Here is a 20015-nt window from a genome sequence, read left to right on the forward strand (position 1 = left end):
GCGTTTGTTTTTAAGTCGCAATGTAAAACAGTTGTCGTTTCTTAAAACAATCCCCCCACCTTCTTTGGGGCTACTCGAAGACATCGAAGATTTACACACACACACAGCATCAACAGTTTCACTTACGTGCGCTATAGGCACCGAATTTTCTTCCGAGGCCACGTGACTTTGGCTAACTGAATGGAATCGGTTTTCTACGCCACAACTGTGAAGCAAGGAATTCGACACACAAACAAAGTTCTAACTTTTCGCCTCTAATTGATTCTTTCTACGCTTGCTGAAGCTTTTATTGACTAGGGCAACCGACAACCGATCATATTATTCCCATCGCGCTTGAGTAACAATTTGTCCTTGATTAGTGTAGGTATTATTTGCTTCCAAGGGTAGTTATTCGAAGCATTCGAAAATTATGGCTGCTGTGTGGCAATATCTACAGTATGTGCAAAAAATATATATACCATCACGGTTTAGGGTTGAACAGCGTGGAAAACCGTGGCTAACCTGCTGAAATCATGAAGCTTGTTGGAGATCAACCCATCGCTGTTATCGGTGGGAACGACTGAAGTTTGTTCGTACATGTAAAAAATGTCAAAATTGTAAAAAAAAATGCAGCCAATACAATTTGAGAGATTTTACATATTTCAACTACATCATATTAGAAAGGATGAAAAAGGCGTTCATTTTAATTTTTTATTCAGGACGTTTCTATAAGATCCCAGAAATGTTCAAAATATTAAGTAATTTAGCACACTGAGTTGTTCTTGAAATAGCTTGACTTGAGAAAATAATTATATTATTTCACTAGTCACTAGTCACAGATTCAATAATTCCGCTGTTTCACTAGCTTAAGGAAGAAGTTCTTAAAGCCTTGAATAAGTAGCGAGAAAACTTTGTAGTCTTTAAAAAAGAACCAAGAGCTACCAAGGGTTATGTACGGATCGAACAAATGTTCAAGGCTAACTGATCTGTCTATGTTTTCAATTTTATTTGGAACAGGTCAATGCTACTAATTCGAAAAAAAAAACATCGTGCTATATGTAGACTGGTACATTCAATTAGAACGGCAAGACAGTGTATAAAATTGCTAGAGGTGAATATACTTGTGTTACATACTGTACCCAATCTAAAGCGAAGGTTAGCTAGCTTATATGCCACAGAAACTAAAGCGACAATATATAAATAGCAAAAGGAGCACAAAAATAAATTGTATTATTCACCCCAATAACGAATGTGGGGAATGCCCGATCTGCAGTCAATTTATTCTTCATTCGCAGACCCCTCATATTCCAGCATTTGTTCCAAAACATTTCTTCCGATTATCATACAACAAATTCAATTTCGGCAGCTAGGGTGGTACAAAACCAAAGTAATTTTTTCAAGTCAAACACAGTGTGTCAATTTTTAATTTAAAAAGTCGTCCCAATGCTGGATTTTGAAAACCAACCGTACACATGCTACGTTTTTCCACCTGGACGTAACATTTATTTTTTCTTATCATGAACCATTTCCTACCCACGTAACTATAAACATTGTTTGTTTACACTTTGCCAAGGATGTGATAAAATCTATTTAATTAACATTTTTCCTATTTATTACTATTAACATCTACTGGTTCCAGTCAGATCGCGTGAGTTATTAATTCACGCCATAAGAACAACAGAAACAATACCAGCAAGATATAGATACGTATTATGTATATACATACTGCAAAGCGAGCGACCCTGTATAACTCTAAAGGGGAAAGTAGAAACTGTGTCTGGCTAAGGCGTGTCATGGTCGCCGAACGAGTCATCAATGGGAGAAGCGCGTGGGAAAATTTTGTGAGCGGAAAATGGAACCACCACTTTGTCGCAGCCCTCGAAAGCATGAAGGGTAGTTAAACCGCACATCGCAGGCTTGCCACTGATAACAGTTTGGTGGTTAGGAGCGAGGGACATTTCGTCAGGCTGTAGATGGTAGAAAATGGTGAAATTAGGGGAGTGGTTCGTTATAAGTACTAGTTATTAACCGTAGTACTAATCTTCTGAAAAGAAAATCGTTCATTCGTTCACATAGCTCTTGATTTGCCGCCAGTAATGTTTCGAACATGTTCACGTGCACAGGGGGAAATCAAAGGACATCTGCTGGGGTTTAGAATTGACGAAGTTGATTGAACACGGATTGTTTACGAAAACTAATTTATTTCGTATTCAAGTCATCGTCTTGGAGCCTTCACTGAAGCAGAAGTGTCTTCTTTTTCGAACTGTCGAATATAGAGCACGTTGCTAAACATAGCACACATTCAATGATACGTGCTCAAAGAATCAATAACGCCCCGTGGGAAGTTATTCCGGTATACATCATCCCAGTGCGTGATAGGTATAGCCTCTTGGGAAGAGATTTCGATTTATACAATTTAATCGAAACTTCCGATTTTGTAAAGATCTTATCTTAAGATGAATTTGACAAACTTTCGGATGGAAGTCAATATTTAATTTCAAAAACAAAACTTGGCCTTACACTTGGGTAAAAATAAAAAATGGATTCATCATTAGAAATGCTAAGATACTTTATAATGGATGTTGATGATGATTAAACATAAAGTTGAATCATCCTAAAACGGTTGAGGAGCCGTTTATAAACTTTTAAGAGGGAGATGACTTCTGAAAAAGTAAACGTTTCTCTACGAAGAGAAAGGGGGGCTTTTTTTCGAGAGTTGTCCTGCTGTAGCTGTAGAGCTAGGGTCTCGGAAGGGCTCACCGCCAGAATCACTCACAACATTTGCTGACGAGACGGGAAATGTCACCCACCAAAACGCTGATTAAGGCCAGTTGCAGTGTGCAGTGATTCTGAATATTATATTCATTGTATAATGCAGATATGTGCGGACGTAGGGATTTCACGATTTCGTGTATCATCGCTAAGGGCTAGAGTGCTTGTACGTTAACATGTTTGATCACGTAAGCGTTTGTATGTGGCGTATGCTAGCGTGTATGTAACTTTGAGTGTATAAATTCGATTTTATAACCGTGTGGCCATACGCATATTCGCGTGTATTCTTGGACGATCGTGCGCGAACCGTGAATCGGATACTTAATTTCCAGTGTACGATTCAGATACTAGAAGAGAGTGAGTTCTTCCATATCACTAGTGCCCGGTCATGTCATCATAGAACGTGTTGTCAAGTGGATATGAGGCCTGCTAGGGCCGAGAGTAGGGACTTCCGGACGTAATCAATTCATGATCGTGCGAACACGGACGTTTGTAGGCTCACTCTTGAGACAGCGTTTGTAGATTTAAGGGGGTCTTCTACTCTCGCGGTTTCAAAAAATCGATTTTTTTCTTTGTTTAATTTCAATATATATATGTATTTGAGAATACGCCACAGAAAGGATTTGGTGAAAATTATATGGCATGTTTCTGGGGATCGAAAGGTACCCATTTCCGGCCGTTTCTGAGATACTATAAGCGCGGCGCACCACGATGGCGCTTGTATATGGAAAAATCATTGTTTAAAGAATTCACCGGTCCATTCTTGACGGTTTGTGCATATGTGAGCGTCTGTGAATGGCTTCTTGTTTTTTTTTGGGCCGATATTATCGTACGGAAGAAAGAATGCGTCGGGCATGTTGAGAAGCGTATGGGAACAAGATTACGAAAACTGAAGAAAGAAAACAAAGGTATCGACGGGAAAGGAAAGGGAAAGTTGACGGAGAAATTAATCGGCGAGCTAACAAAATTTCATCGAAGAAACTCAAACTCAAACTCTGTAGGACATATGCGAAATGCAATCTGGGCTTCCCTCGAACACTGCTCGTCATTGAACGAAAGTCCCCAACACTCAAAGTGTTCACTCGGCGAGGACAGTTGGTGCAAGTAGCGTCAGGCTGAAGTAAAAGGAACTTTAGAACCTTTCGAACATGTCAGGATCTACGAAAGTCTATCATCTAATGATTTATAAGAAAGATGCTTAGGAGCTTACACCCAAAACATCAATGAGTCTCTGAATAGTGGAATCTGTTCCTTAGCGCCAAAACATATGCACAAATTCTGAGGTGGTGAGCTCTACGACCCCGATATAGTAGATTAACTAGTAAGGTACTAAAATCAAATTGTTTTATTTTTATGGCCCCTAAAAGGCCAAAAAATAACGTAAATATTGAAAATTTTCACAAAACGTTACATAACTTTTACAAATTATAAAATAAAAGAAAACCCTCTCGTCTAAACATAGCCAACGTGACCATGATTATAAAAAAATATGGGTTTTCTGATTACAGCTTACCCAATCTGCCACAACTTTACTTAAGCGGGACCCATGCGGTTTCAACATCAATGACATCAATAAAGTTTCAAGGTCGTGAGAGATTTTTCTTTTCGTCTTCAAAAGTAAAATTGAAAAGTCAAAACATGTATCTTCAAAATATAAAATACAAAAGTTTCTAAATCCATTTAGTAGATGCTTTACAATTTATTTCCAAAAAAGTGCTCAATTTAAGGCCTCGCTAGTAGAAAAAAAAGTGCTGAAACATTTATTTAGTCATCGGGGCGTTATTCTGTTTGCGAGATCGCGGGCACAGGTGTGCGTGGATGATCGCGAAGGGCTTGAGTGTTGTATGTTAACATGCGTGTGCTAGCGTGTATGTAACTTTGCGTGCATAAATCCGATTTTATAACCGTGTAGCTATTCGCATATTTGCGTGTGCTCCTGAATGATCGCGCGTACCGTGAATCTGATGCGCAATTTTCAATGTGCGATTCAGATGCTAGAAGATGTGTAACTAGATCCCCCTTCATAACTAGAGTTCCCGGCAATCTGCTTGATGATGTTTGCAACACCGTCAAACCCTAGGGGAGGGGGAACTCGCATTTGAAACATTGTAATAATATATTACTAGTAATTTATAATGGCGTTTAGAATCATATTCGAAAAGAAAATTGTATTTTTGACTGCAAATAGTATGAATTATAAAAGTGTGTCAAATGTTGTTGATAGAAAAACTTTTTTATTGAAGGCTTCTCCATAATCCAAATACAAATACAAAATTTTCTTTACCTCTTTAAAACGATAAACATGAGATTGTTGACATTTTATGATGGGGTAACGCGAATACCTTTTAAAAACGGTCATAATTACCCCACTTGATTGGTTTTGTTGGAGCAAAATGCCAAATATCTCGAAAACTGTCACATTTTGGAAGATTTTTGTTAAATGTATTTTGATTTAAAATGATACTTAACATTATATTCTGTAATAAAATTACAGTTTTATATGCCAATTCGTATGACATTTAAAAACATGTATAAAGTTATTGTTAGAAAAACTTTTTTACCGATAATTTCTCCATCATGCAATCAGCTTCAAAATGTTTCTTTTCTCTTTGGATTTCACGGTGTCTCTGGTATAACAATATTTATACAAAAAATCAGTATCGCTGAAGTACTCACTAATTGAAAGCTTAGATGCTCCTCTTTCATCTGAGACTAAATTTGAAATGTTCTATCGGGGGGTCTAGAACAATATTTTTTTAACATTTTGTTGATTATTTTTGAAGCCAGCGTTTCAATGAATAGCTCTCAGAAGATATCTCACTTTTAGGGGGATGAATCTTTAGACATTCAGTATCAGAACTTGTTATGTTAATAAATATCTCTGAAGACACTAATAACCGACATTTAGCCAATTTTGCGTAATTGACTTTTTAAATTTGAATAATATTTTTACTCGGTATATATTTTGTCTCTGGTAGGACAATACTCACTATCCGGAAACTTGCTTGTCTTTTAAACGAGACAGGTTTTGAATTGTTCTTTGTAGTGGTCTAAAACTTTTTTATTTTAGATCAATAAATGTCTATGTTTATATAATACGGATACTATTAATACTCATTTGTACGTGGATCTCGGAAACTATCTTTTTTAAACTTTATGAATAATTGGAATCAGAAAAAAAATTTTAGTTCGCGATGTATTTATATTATGTTCGTTGAATTCAATTATGTTATGTTATGTGTATGTACGTATTGCTTAATATTTAAATTCAGAGAACTATCGAGTTGTGAAAAGACTTAAACAGATGAGTTTTTGGGCCAACATAGGGTTATAAACCTGTTATAATAACTTTTTAAATTCTTCAAAATCGTTTATATTTTATGCTATTAGAGTTTTTTGCTCGGGATTCTTTTCTGGTCCATTTCTTATGTAAAAATGATACAATAATTTCAGATTTTTTAGATCATTTTGCCATTATTTGAGGTATTTCAATCTTTTGTTTCGTCGATTAATCAAATCGAAATACTTGATAAAGTACACTTTCAAATTTAAACTTTACCATATTTCCTATAATAGAATTGCTACTTTGAACAAATACACAATCCCTAAAAACAGATAACATCCTGCTGCTTAAGAAAAATAAATTGAAAGAAACCTTTTTATTTGGAATTTTCAAGATACCTAATTACCAACGCGAAACTGGCTACATGGTGTCTTCGAAGGTTTTCATTAACGTTACAAGTCTGTTCCTCTGACAGTGTATGTTCACTGATTAAACCTCCTAAAAGATAGATATCTGTTTTGAGCTACAAATTGAAAAAATAACTAAAAAATTGATCGTCAAAATGCTAAAAAAATTAATGTTCTAAACCCCCCGTTAGAATATTTCAAAGTTAAGCTCAGATGAAAGAGGAGCATCTGAGCTTTGGATTGGTGAGTAGTTTAGCGATACTGATATTTTTGTAAAAATATTTTCTACCAGAGACACCGTGGTTTTAGTTGAAAAAATATAAAAAAATTAAAAAATGGGTTCTTTTGCAATTTAAATTCTTGATACATTTTTTTTTATTTCAATTATAGAGGTTTTAACCTTAAGGTCATTCGCCTCTTCGGGTTAGAAAAATCTCTTAGGAAAAATTTCTAACCCTATGTGCGGGGTCGGGACTCGAACCCAGGTGCGCTGCGTACAAGGCAATCGATTTACCAATACGCTACGCCCACTCCCCTTGATACATTTTTTTGTTTTTGTGAAAATTACCCAACATTTTTTTCAGGTATATTTTTTTCATGAAGAAGTATTCATTCCCTGTAACTCATTCTCCGATAGTTTTGCTGTGTAAAATAGAGTGACCGAACAAACAAATTTTGAAATTAATGCACGTAGAAAAGTCTATGCCCTTCTAAAAAAAATAGTGGTTGATTAAAAAGTCTTATTGACTGTGGAAAATGCCTTCCATGACGGTGAAACCTGTAAAGCTTCATCGGAATATGTATAAGATGGTCACGATTTTGGAGATTTTCGGACGATCGTGGAAACCCTCCTAACTGAATCCAACATGAGTAATTTTGCGTGTTATGTCTGTTTGTCTGTGGTATATTTTTGGTTTAATAAAAACACTTCAAATATTTTTTTGGTTTAATAAAAACACTTCAAATATTTTTTCGATATTTGCTAACTTTTGTAGCAAGTAACGTGTGAATAATATTTTGTCGCACGCGTTCTTTGTTTCCCTGAAAGCAAGAATAAATATACATAGAGCACTTACCAAGCCCACATAGGATTGTCGTAGGTTTGCGATATTTACCTGTAAGTGAAAATGAAGAAAAGAAAATTAATACGATAAATTATATGAGTCAATTAAAATAGGATTCGGTGTAATCTCAACTCTGATGATAAGCTTCTTATTGAATGTAACAAGATGAGTTCCTTCACTTCAATAAGGTGTGCGGGGGGCTTCTCAGAAAGTCGATACCTCACCTCAAATTAGCCTCCAGCAAGTCTGTTCTTCACATTTCATTTCGTGTACGCATTATTTCCAAGTAATTTTGTTAAGTTACCGTCTGGTGATGTGGTATTTGAAACCTCACCACACTAGTAAACTCAGTTGCAGTATTTAATACCCGGTGCCGGCTGTTGGTTCCTGCAATCTGAGACGTGATCAGCAAAGGTATAGGAGCGGTTAACTAAAGGCCGAAGAAGCCGCTTGGCTAATCCTCTTCGATTGCTTCGCATTTCAGGGTTCATGAACAGCAGAACATTATTTTTGCATTGGATGCCCTGAGCATCAATGTTCATTGCATAAACCTACATTGTGATATTATGAATGAAATTGCTACTGCATAATATACCATCAAAAACATCATAAATTTAAGTATGATTGGATTCCAATCTGAACACCGGTGTTGATAGTTGCAATTTCCCTTTCCCGCATTCTAATCAAATCATGCCGTACTGTTTGCCTAGTTACGTTGAAAATCGTTCCATGTGAGACACAATGACACCATGGACGTATGTAAGTTTTAGTGTAATAAATATAAGGTAGTTGGATTATTTTGACCCAATTGAAGGATGTCGGTTGTTTGAGCGATACGAAAACATCAAGTTCCGATTGCACCCGATACGATAGCACTAAAATAGGGTGAGTGTCACTAGAAATATGGTGACAACAGGGTCAACGCTTTACGATCAACAGCATGGGAAACAAACCTGTCGCACAAACCCATTGGCCAATAAACCATTGTGGCATTTCATTCGCAGTTCTAATCAATAATCAAAGACTTGCTTCCATTTTAATATAATTCCACCGAACACGAACGAAACTTCCGCGCTGTGCCTTAAGGAACACATGATTTACCATACTCGTGCGGGAGACCCCCAAACGAGCTGTCTCCGTTGGCCTCCCATATCGAACCGTGGAAATGCGTTGGTACACAAACAGTCTAATGAACAAAGTTGCCTAATGTATTATCTATCAGAATCAGAAATAATTAGCCCAAACGGCATTCCCATGCAATTTGGAGAGTTGTGCCTTGCCTGGGTCTAATCATCTTCGTGATGGGAAAGAAGAGGAAAAGGGAAACGGCACAGACAGGGGAAATGGAAAACGACAAAACAATACAAGCTCAACGCGAACCAGTCAGGGTTTATTACTTCCGAAGGAATAATGAACATATACCTAGCTATACCGCATAGGATTCAAAAACAATAGAATATCAGTTTTAGATTCCTGTACAATGCCGTTCTAGAATACCATGGACACAAAGTTTCTCCTACGGGCCACCAAAATTAGGTGAAATCACAATTTCGATGGAAGATTAAATTTTTGAAAGTATTTGGCATTTCAAAACCAAATCCAGATGGGTTTCACAGGCAATTTTTTTTGACCATAACATTTGAAGTTTTTAGCCTTTTAAAAAAATTACTACGGGTGACCTAGCCTAGTAACACTTCAGGTTTTAAGGCACTCTTGACCCTCAGGCTGATTATTAAAAATTTTTACTCATGCAGCCAAAATATTATAATTTAACACCGTAACATATTTCCAATGAATTTCAAAAAAAAAATCCATAAATTGTAGCCTGCATTATTTGCATTCGATTGATGTATAAATATGTATATGTCATCACATTGAATTCAAAGTTGTAAGCTGAATAAAAGTTTACCACGCTTGTCTGTCGCGCTTCCATTCACTATCCTTTGATAATGCTAGAAAACCTGCAACTGATATGTTGGTCAGGAGAAGGCGCCGGAATGCAAGCTGTTTACGCCTTCAATCCGTTGTTCGAAATCCGTGCGCGGCGACGTTCGACGTGGAATAACCTAGTTACAAATGGCAGGCCTATTTTTTTCGATAACATGCTGTTGGGTACTAAAAGTGGTATATGTGGTATTTTCGATCAAAAAAGAGGCGCGGATGATCGTGATGGGAAAGAAGAGGTACGGACTAGGTCACTCGTAGTAATTTTTTAAAAATAAACGGGCTAAAAACTTCAAATGTCAATATAATGGTAAAAAACTACAAGGGGCAGCCCTATGGGGTTGCACGAACTGTAGACGTAGGACTATACTACTTAATGTAAAATATTTATTTTCTTAGTACTTAGTGTGTGGGAAAAAACACCCGGACCGGCGAAGAAAAATCAGATTTTAGACAATATAATCACATCTCATGTATAGAACAAGCTTTCTAGTTGCTCTCAAACAGATCCTAAAAGTTCAAACACCCATGGATAACCCCAAGTTTGTAGATGTGTTTCGATGCCACAGAATTTTCGAATTAAAATTCTCTTCATTTCCATTGTTTTTCTACATTTCTGTATGTTCTACATTACAAGTGATATTATACATGTATATTTCATCTTTGTTTGTATCTGCTCGATTGTGATCTACTGTCTTGGGTATATCTTGGTTTTCACTGCTTTATTGTTATTTTGAGTTCTCGATGCCACAGGATTGTAAAATGGTTAATATTACGTCATGAAAATTCAATTCTTCCGTGACAATTCTTTTTGCCTGGAAAATGCCCTGTGTGTATGCAAAGCTCATGATTTGTTGGGATATTAGCAATGATCGGAAAATGCTTTCCAACGCTGCGCATTGCATACATACAGGACATTTTGCAGGTCACCAGAAGCTGTTCATTTTACCACCGCCACATGTTCATTTTACCCACTCGCTATAAACATGTCTCATTTTTGGACATGTTTAGATATCAAGAATCATGTTTGAAAAAATGTGTTTATGACGAAGTATTTTTACCAGATATGTACAAAACATGTCTAACAAGAAACATAAGGTTATTAGTTAAAAAATAATGACTTTGCTTAACGTGTTCATTTTACCGCCAGTTCCCCTATTTACCAACACTTTAGCCCCAAACATTGAACCCAAGCGTGCAATGCAAAATGAGTCAACGCTGATGATGATGGGTAGAGCGAAAGAGACAACTAGTACCACCACGACACTATTAGCGCATTTCACCAAAATTCCACGCGGCCTTTCCCGATTGAAAGGAACGGCCGCGCTTAGCCCATCTGTCATTATATCGTGATTTTGCATAGCGAAGGGCTGAATGATAACACATTTTGTTCCAAAAACCAGCCCTGCGTTATGCAACACTTTGTGCAGGTTGATTATACCAGTTGCAAGTGGGGCCAAATTCACCAAGTTCCGTAAAATTCCTTTTAAATTACAGACTTGATAAAATTGCTTAGATGAGCTAAACTAATTAATCAAATCCTGTTTTAAAAACTATCCTTGCGTTTAAACCAAAATGGGAAGCTTTTTACTACCACTACATTATTTAATTTCAAGCGCAAATAGCAAATACATGTGCTAGTTAAACCAAAAATTTACTGGCAACATTACAGCGGCATTTAGGAAGCAGTTGGAGCGGTCGCCTGTTGGACGACACAGGGTAGCGTCCCTCCACAGCCAGTGTAACGGACTTCTAGCTCAGCTACACTGACTGTAAAAAACACAGCGCAGTGATCTGCTTCGCCAGCCGTTCAACAGAGAACTGAGCGTGTCTGGCCAAGTCCGTTCTTTAAATAGTCGATGATGACGTCATTCATAGAAGCGTTGCGCGCTAGGTACACCAATCCGTCGTGCGGGGCTTGGGAAGCGCTATCTTCTGTGTGTTAATGCGCGATATTTTAACAAGGTTGTATATTATTTAATTTTTTAATGCTATGATATCAAAAATCTTTGGGTTTATCTATTGGAATATATTCTTAGAAGTATTTCGGGGCGATTTGGGCAAAAAAAATTGAAAATTTATCGTGAGATGGCTGAATTATATGCGTTTAAAATTGGACCACTTTTCGTTACATACCATTTTTGTAGAATTTGCAGAGTGCACCCCCATATCGAAAACAAAGACGTAGTCCTATGTCAAAAATTCGCCATGCCCATCAGCATTTGGCTTTGCAATGCCAAATACTACCAAAAATTGAACGTTCTATAGAAATAGCGATTTCATCTAATTTGGGTGGTAGCCCGATTGAGAAATTTTAACTCATACATACTAGCTTCCCGTAATGACAGAGTTCCAAGATCCACACGGTATTTTTATTATTATGGGAATGTTCTCATTCAAAATTTTCCAAAATTTGATTTTTTTTCTTTGCATTTTTCGAAAGGTATAAGTGTCTACTATATTATGTTAAACGGGTTTTCGATCCGCGCATCAAAAAAGTTTATACAGGCAATTGTTCGAAGCGGCGTCCTAGCCGCCATAGGATGCTCTCGGCTCGAGACCCGCGCCTCAGGTAGAAACCTTTCATGGCATTAAGCACGTTCCCAGAATGATTCGTGTTCCACTGTATAGGTCTCGAGAACGTATATCGCGGCTTGATCCATAGAAAATGGTGAAAAAACGAAAAATTTTGGTAAAAATTGATAAAGTCACATTTTAGTCCGCCATATTGGACATTTTTATTTTATTGATTTTAATACAACTTAGATTTGACTAACTCAAACTTGTGTTTATAAATAAAAAAACTCGGTTTTAGATAAAATACCACTTATTTTAGTGGGCCATATTGGATCGACCATTTCGAATATCGACTTCAGATTCGTAATCAGCGATGTCCGAATCCCATAATTTCATGTAATTGTTACAAAATACTGACGTTCAACCACGAATAATTCATCGAAAGTGTTCTCATAACTTTAAACGCATTCATCTCAAAACATGATTTTTCAGAGCTGCGTTAAATCTCACCCTTTTCACTGGAGGAATGACCTATAAAATCTACAAATTCTTTGTATTCACTATTTTAATGATGCCTTAAATTGGTAAAAGTGCTAAACAATCGACCCCACAATTTGAGATTACGTCAATTTTTTTATCCGCTTTTACTAAGCTTAGACAGAACGTTACCATGGGCGCCATTTTGTTTTTCCGTCAATTTTGTTGAATAGTGTAGCTTTGCAGATGAGCAGGATTTTGAGATATCCTGAATTTAAGGTGATGAATGATGAACTTTTCGAGGTGTTGCAATTCTCAGTATGGGTGTTGCAATACATAGGGTGGACGGACCTTTATTCATCTCATTAGTCAGGATGTCACACTATTTTGATTGTAACTCGGCTTACAGTGATTGGATTGCGCTTTAATAGGTATTAGCATGCTTGTTTCTTTCTTAAGAAGCAGTAACATAAAAAAAATCTGGCTTGAAAAATTTAAAATACTCGCGTTTGAGCGAAGTCAAAATTCGAGTACAATGCACCCTTATGCATCCTACCATTTGATCTAATGCGTTGAATAGAGATAACAGACACTGCTCTAACTAATGTATTCAAATGGGTGGGATGAATACAGGATATAAGATGAATTAGGGCACAGTAACCCTATTTATTGAAGCGATTCTAAACTTTTCAGGGGTAGTATGATACCGATCAAATAACAAAAGTAAAACAAAAACAGTAACCGCTACCTTAGATTTGAAGTGAAGTAGTACATCTTTATCCGATTCCCCAGAAGCTTTAGTAATTTCTGTGATGTGTTCCTTAAACCGGATTTCTAATGTTCTCTTGGTTTGCCCATTATAAATTTTATCGCAATGAGAACATTGTATTTTGTATATCCCAGTTGGCTTACAGTGTCTGTTGGATCTTTTGTGGACCCTAGTATTGATTTTAGTTGGTAATTTTTACTACTGAAAACAAGATCCATACCAAACTTTTTTAACTTTGTTCTGAGTGGATATGCCAAATATAAATTGAAATTTTCTTGATACTCTTTGGCTAGTTTCAAATGGTCTCTTTCGATGCAACCGCCTTATTCCCAAGTGCAGAGCCGTAGCTTGGTACACTGGCGTCCTTGGTGGACTCTCAGTTTTACGCGCCTTTGGTGTTTACTTTGGCTTTATTTTTCAGTTAGACTTTCAAATAATAATTTGTGTACATGGAAATGGCCCACCTTCTCCCTAAATAATTCATGTTTGACTATCGTTCATTACATGGAAATTCCAGCCACAAATCTTTTACTGTATATTCAAGGAATCAAATGACGCTAGGGTTTTAAAGGCGACGAAGGGAGCATCTATTCAGACGGCTGTATATTAGAGTTCCAATGGCATGTATGGAAAATAGGTGATCATCGAATTTAGTAACCAGACGCACATCAACAAAAAAACCGTTTAGCTCAATCGAACGCGGTTGAGGGGTTGCGCAAAACGGCCAAAGTGCATAAATTTTCCCCCGTGAAGAAATACAAAAGGACCCTTAAAATATTCAAAAATTGAATCCGATTTTTTAGGATGTAATGAAGCGTCGAGATCTACTGCCATCCTGAATTTTGTTTTAAGATAACCTTTATGAAACTTGGAAAATTCTGGATTTGAGTTGATACTGGGGTTTGAAAAGGCTGCTAAATGTCATAGAACTTTATGAAACAACGGATATTGTATCTTCTCATAAAAAATTGTACTGACAAAAGTTGCCTCTCTGGTACTTTTAATTTTCAAACTTCAAATAAAAATCAAAAAACTTATTTATTTCGAATTGACATCAGATTTTGATAATTCATTGATTTCTAAAACTTTTGACAGACAAAAAAACTGCATTTCCAAACTCAAGTCCCATCTCAATTCAAAAATATTTCTTGTACTACAAAGACATTTTTTCAAAATTACACCAGTTCTCGACGCTTCATGATATTGTTTTTCGATAGCGCTCAAATTTTGCAAAAGGACTTTTTCGAGGTACCAATACTTTTGAGGTGTGTCCGATTTGAAATTTCAGGAAGGCCATGAATATTGGCACTCTACCGTATATCAAGTGTACTACTGAATTGACCCAAATGATCCTAAAATGGATGCCGAACAAGATTCGTCGCCAAAGATCTGAGCTTATATTTAAAATCAAACATATTGAACTGGGTTCGACCGTATCCGATCTTCTGTCGGATCAAAGATAATCCGCAAAGTATTGTAATATTCCGCAAGTCGCAGAAATATTCAGTTGTGCCAGATATCTCGAAAGTTCGCCTAGATAAGATCAGAATTGTGATATTTTGGCTAAAAAAAACAAATTGCGACAAGTCTTTCATGAGGAACTAACGCGTTTACGTTTACGTATCTCACAAAGTTGAGATCGATGGTGTAGTTATCGATTCGAGCTTGGCATGTGTGGATCTACTGCAGGACGGGATTGTCTGTTTCAATGATCCCTTGTTCCAGTGAACGACGATTTTGAGTGCCAATCGTACCGTAACTTTGAACTAGTCTCGGGTGAACTTTTGGCGAGACTGCTTTGCGTCTTCTTAGACAAGCATCGTCTGGAGTTGTTTGTTGGTCCCGCGCGTCATGCATGCAGTATTGCACTAATTACAAGCAAATGAATCTTCGTAACAATTTTTTTCGCTCTTTTGAAAGACGGCTAAATAAAGCAGCAAGAAAAAACTGCGAAAAATCCGAAGCAAACAGTAACTGGTCAATTCAGATGACACAAAGAGTTTCCAATGCTTCCAGGAACACCAAAAACCATGACATTTCAACCAGATAGGTTGGGAACCGGCAACTTTGTGATAATACGGAACTCCTCCCGGTATCGAGGAGACTTCCATTTTCATGGTACGGGTTATCTTATCGATGATAGTTGATCTAGCTTACTCTACGATCTTTGCTACAACTTTAAAAAGGCAGGCTGCTTTACTGGCCATTACCACATTTCCGTTCCCCTTGTTCATATGAAACTGAGAATACGAGCGAAAAAATATTTTTCGCTATTTTTGTTGGAATTTGAAGCCATTCTCTTGTTTGTTGTTTATTCTGAACTAACAGGACCGTAGCGCAGTCTTCTGACGTCTTTGGTAGAGTCTGAGTTATGCGTCTTTTTGCTGTCTGCTTTGGCTTTCTTTTTCAGTTCGATTTTCAAACAATATTTTTGTGTGTACCTGGGAATGATACTCCTATCCTGACTAATTTCATGACTTAACCTCACTTATTTTAAAAAGCAGATCAAGTTTTTAGCACGCCCCTGACCAACCGCACGCTACGGCTCTGCACAAGTAACCCCGTAAAAGATTCAATTAACCTTCTTGAGGATTGGTTACTTCAACAAAACGGTAATAATCTATGGAAAAGCAAAGTAAGAGCTTATATGAAACTTGCACGCCTTTGCATGGAAGAATATTATTTCACACTGCGGGGTGTCTTTATAAACAAACTAATAGTGCTCTAATGGGTAACGCGCTCTCTCCTTTTCATAATGAAATATTCTTGGAAAATCTAGAGTAATGTCTGAAAGAAAAAGGTATGTTACCAGAACGCTGCTGGAGATACGTTGATGATATCTTCTGTATCATCAAACGAAAAAAAATTACCCGAAATGTTGAAAGTCATTAACAACACCCATACACATGAGGAAGATAAGGATAACAAATTGGCCTTTCTGGATGTCCTGGTAAAGAGAGAGGTAGGGTCCTTGACTTTCGAAATATATAGGAAACCTACGAATACTGAAAGAATTATACCGAATACTTCAAATCATTCTTACCAGCATAAAATTACCGCTTTTTACCATATGGTTCATAGAATGCTTAGTTTACCTTTAGAGGAAAAAGCAAAAATTAAAGAAACAGAATTTGCTTTCAAAATAGGCAAGCTCAATGGGTATCCAGAGCAAATTATCCAATCAATAATTCACAAAAAAACAAGATGTTTAACGAACAAGCTCTCACAACCTAAACTCCAAAAACTGAAAATTTGAAAAGGATAGCTGTAGATTTCAACAAAAATATGGCATATCCACTCAGAACAAAATTAAAAATGTTTGGTATGGATTTTTTTTTCAGTAGTACAAATTACCAACTAAAATCAATACTAGGATCCATAAAAGATTCAATCGACACTCTAAGCAAATCTGGGATATACAAAATACAATGTTCTCATTGCGATACAGTTTATATTGAGCAAACCAAGAGAACATTAGAAATCCGATTTAAGGAACACATCGCAGAAATTACTAAAGCTTCCAGGGAATCGGATAAAGATGTACCACTTCACTTCAAATCCAAGGTAGCGGAACGCGCCTTTTTCAAAAAACACGACCTAACTACCGAAGATATATAAATTGAACACAAATTTCCAATCCCTGGAAGTTGGATTTAGCTGAGAGTTTAGAAATTTGAAAACAGTCCCCTTCGCCCTTACTCAATGGAGATCATGGAAACGAATATTCATGGCTTTTCAAACTCTGCCCGAACACAAAAAACGGCCACGCATCTTGTTACCTATAGCAATTTTTTTAGACTGATATTTAACACTCATGAAGACTGTACGTAATAGTTGAAATACTAGTATCTGATTGATAGTGAAAAGCAACAGTGTTTCATTATTATTTCTATAGTGGAATTAAACGGAAGACATCTGTCTTAACAGGATTAATAACCAACAGACAAGTTGGTACAATAAAATTGCACTTTTACATTGACGCGTTTTGTTCTTTGATTTATAAAAACAACATAAAACTCCCAGGTATTTCGACATTTCATCACACTCTAACGAATATAAAACATGGGTGATAGCCTAATTGACCCCTTTTATGCACAACTTACACTGATACACTAAAGTTTTATTTTTTGCCGTTGGATAAAACTGTTCCTGGCAGCACTGCCCCAGCAGAATCCAATTAAACTAATTACAATAATTTCAGTTCTACTGATAATACTTATAACTGTTATTGCTCAAAAGAAAAGTAGTAGTCCCAGTTATAAGCCTTACTTATTTTTGTCGGCATATCTTGCCTAAATCAGAAGTTATAGCTGTTCAAGGACGTTGTTGTTTACGAACAACATGGGCATGAATGGGTTAACGTGAAAGGTGCGATACACGATTGTACAATACGGGACGGTTCGTATCTAAATTAATCCCTCCAAATCCAACAGAAATCGCCACACTCCATAAATTCATACATATATGTATACCATGTAACTATACACTATGCGACGTCACAACCCATGTAAAAAGTAAAAGTTGAAATACACTTTATCGTCCGGAGCAGTTATACCCATTTTATGTCATTTCTTATTATACTTCGTTGCCAGTAGTAGCAGCAGCAGCAGCAGCAGTACCAGCAGGAGTAGTGAATGAACGAAACATGCCCTCAAGACAAGCGCACTGAGCAGACGTAATGGTAGCACCCAAAAACCAGAAAACATGAAACGAGAAAGGAATGCCTCCTTCGAGAATCAAAGGAAAAAGTCTGAAGGGTGAACGAGATGGTAAACAAAAATCGATTCTTCTGTCAAGGTCGTTTATATGTTTCGGAGCTTTTTCCCAAACTACGACGGCAAGCTGCGAAATCCCGCTCCCCATCATGGGGTGAACTTATTTTTGGGTTGATTTTTTATCACGGTCCGACCGACCATGCCACGACCCGGAACCCAGGGTGGTTGGTCCTTACTTTCTCGACACTATAGCCGAGAGTGTCAAATCCTATGAAATGAGCGGTTATACTTGGACTTAGGGCTGAATATGGTACATTGTCCGTTGTTCCTGTTTGCTTTAGATAGAAGGCGATATGGAAGAAGCGTGCCGTATCCACCTCGGGGATATCCTGTTTTGCTAGAGACGTGTCTAATTTACATGAAATATTCGTGAATTTGGGAAATATCACTCATACATATTAAACAGCCTTATATTAAATAGCTCGATGGCATTGCTCGTGCTGCGGCTTGATACTTGATAAATATTTTGCAATCCGTTCCAACGGCATTCTTATAGCTGAAAGAGTACCCATCTGTGTCATCGGCAATTATACCCTCTTCACCCAACCGCGCGAAGGTTGTGGGCGATAATGTGTTTTGAAACTAAAATGGCTTGGAACGGTTAAAAAAATACCACCGCAATCGTACCGCCTGCATCATCGGTGATGGGAAAAATTGAGTACACGGATGGAGTGATGGTACCCAAGTCGCAAATCATCATAATTTATGGAAGGTCGTTGGTGGTAACTGCGATAGGTAATTTCGAAGTTTCGAATAATGTTTATGGTTTATTTTTTCAATGTTAATGTCAAGATAAGCTTGCCTCTTCATTTACATACACTAGAACAATAATAATTTAGCTATAAATGTGGAAAATACTATAATTGTAAGTATTTTTTTTAGCTCAAGTTCACCCAGAGCATTTCAATAAATATAAATGTAATAAATTGACATGGAGAACAGTAGAAGGGTTCTCAGAAAAAAATGATTTTGTTCTGTGTAACAAAAGGGATTTGGTATATATATATTAAAACCCATTTAATCCACCTACACGGAAAAAAATACGTTCATAAATTCATGAACAACAAATCATGATCTCTTGATCTAAATGATTTACGAAAATCGTGACCAAGGTTCTGAAATTATGAACAATAAACCTCGTATTCATGAAACTATTCGTGTTTTCAAAAAACTAGTTATCGCCGAAAAATACACAGAGCGTTACATTCAATGTATGGTTGGGTTATTGAGGTTGTTCACTGGACAAGTTTAGTTTTTGTTATGATTCTTATACACTCAGGTTTTTTTTTACGCGGGGGATACGAGCCGCGTAAATGAAAACCGCGTAAATGAAAACCTCGTAAATTTCAAAATCCGCGTAAATGAAAACCGCGTAAATTTCAAAATCCGCGTAAATGAAAACCGCGTAAATTTCAAAATCCGCGTAAATGAAAACCGCGTAAATTTCAAAATCCGCGTAAATGAAAACCGCGTAAATTTCAAAATCCGCGTAAATGAAGACCACTTAAATTTAAGAATCCGCGATGAAGGGAACCTCATTGATGGGTACCGCGTAAATTCCAAAATCCGCGTAAATGAAAACCGCGTAAATTTCAAAAACCGCGTGAATGAAAACCGCGTAAATTTCAAAATCCGCGTAAATGAAAACCGCGTAAATTTCAAAATCCGCGTAAATGAAAACCGTGTAAATTTCAAAATCCGCGTAAAAAAAAACCGCGTAAAAAAATACCGCGCAAAAAAAAACCGCGTAAAAAAAAACTTGAGTGTACATGATTTGGAGATACACTGGTTTATAGTAACTGTACCAACTTAAAGAGCCGACAGCTAAACGATGTTTATGATTACAGGAGCTTAGTCGCGATTTTCGTAATTTCTCATCAAGTTACCGGGATACTTTTTTCACGAGTTTTGAATCGGATTTTTCTTGCAGAGCAGTGTGATTTATGTTCATGATTTTAGAATCTTAGTCACGTTTTCGTAATTTATATACACTTTATCGTGATTTTTCATTCTTGAGATTAATAACCT

General features: G+C 36.9%; 1 protein-coding gene across 3 annotated transcripts in view; it reads right to left on the reverse strand.

Annotated features, from left to right (window-relative positions):
• The window catches only part of LOC131678253 (uncharacterized), a 307356-nt gene that overhangs the window by 222914 nt on the left and 64427 nt on the right, over positions 1–20015 (reverse strand). Inside the window, exon 2 of one of the 3 annotated variants that reach the window (XM_058958265.1) lies at positions 7518–7556. The exons of the other annotated variants lie outside the window; for them this stretch is intronic. The gene's annotated coding sequence lies outside the window, so the exon portion shown is untranslated. The remainder of the gene's footprint in view (positions 1–7517; positions 7557–20015) is intronic. 3 annotated transcript variants of the gene reach the window in all.

This window comes from Topomyia yanbarensis, chromosome 2 (assembly GCF_030247195.1).
Source record: "Topomyia yanbarensis strain Yona2022 chromosome 2, ASM3024719v1, whole genome shotgun sequence".
NCBI classification, from domain to species: Eukaryota; Metazoa; Arthropoda; class Insecta; order Diptera; family Culicidae; genus Topomyia; species Topomyia yanbarensis.